Here is a 779-nt window from a genome sequence, read left to right on the forward strand (position 1 = left end):
AACAATACTGTATTATAAACTTCAAAGTGGCTAAAAGACTAGATCCCACTTGTTCTCCCCACAGAAGAGAAATGATAATTACGTGCTGGGGATAGAGGCGTTAGCTAACACATGGTGGTAATCATACTGCCGCATATAAATGCATCAGATCAACACGTCATACCCTTAAGCCCACACGATGTTGTATATTCAATTATATCTCCATGAGTATTTACAAAAGAATAAATACAAGGAAGGCTGCTCACTTCGGCAGCACATATAAGAAAATTGGAACGATACAGAGAATATTAGCATGGCCCCTGTGCAAGAAGGACACGCAAATTCGTGAAGCGTTCCATATGGAACACACACAAAAAACACGAAGGTCCCAGAGCCCTCGGGTTGCCCTAGTCTGCAAGACAAAGAGGGGAGGAGAGGCACAGGAGTGAAGGCGTAGAAGAAACAGGAGGAAGGTCAGGTCTGTGACACACAGATGACAGTGGAGAGTAGGGAGCAGATCAGAAAGGGTGGGGGTCATTTCTTTTTGTGTGACCTGGTGGCACTGAGTTTAATCTGCTCTAAGAACAAGTAAGTAACCCAAATATCCGTCAGTGGATGAACGGATAAACAAAATATGGTATATACACACAGTGGAATATTACTTGGCTTTAAAAAGGGAGGAAATTTGCGGGTGCCTTGGTGGCTCAGTCGGTTAAGCATCCAACTCTTGACTTCAGCTCAGCTCTTGATCTCAGGGTCATGAGTTCAAGCCCCGCATTGCGTTCCATGCTGGGCATGGA

The 779-nt window shown here is 44.7% G+C and overlaps 1 non-coding gene across 1 annotated transcript; it reads left to right on the forward strand.

Annotated features, from left to right (window-relative positions):
• The first annotated feature begins 237 nt into the window (after positions 1-237).
• Positions 238-344, forward strand: LOC123785605 (U6 spliceosomal RNA). Its single transcript, XR_006777685.2, has one exon. It is a non-coding gene; the product is annotated as a U6 spliceosomal RNA (small nuclear RNA).
• The last annotated feature ends 435 nt before the right edge of the window (positions 345-779 follow it).

The sequence above is a fragment of the Ursus americanus genome, chromosome X (genome assembly GCF_024610735.1).
Source record: "Ursus americanus isolate L20-20 chromosome X, mUrsAme1.1.p, whole genome shotgun sequence".
Classification (NCBI taxonomy): domain Eukaryota; kingdom Metazoa; phylum Chordata; class Mammalia; order Carnivora; family Ursidae; genus Ursus; species Ursus americanus.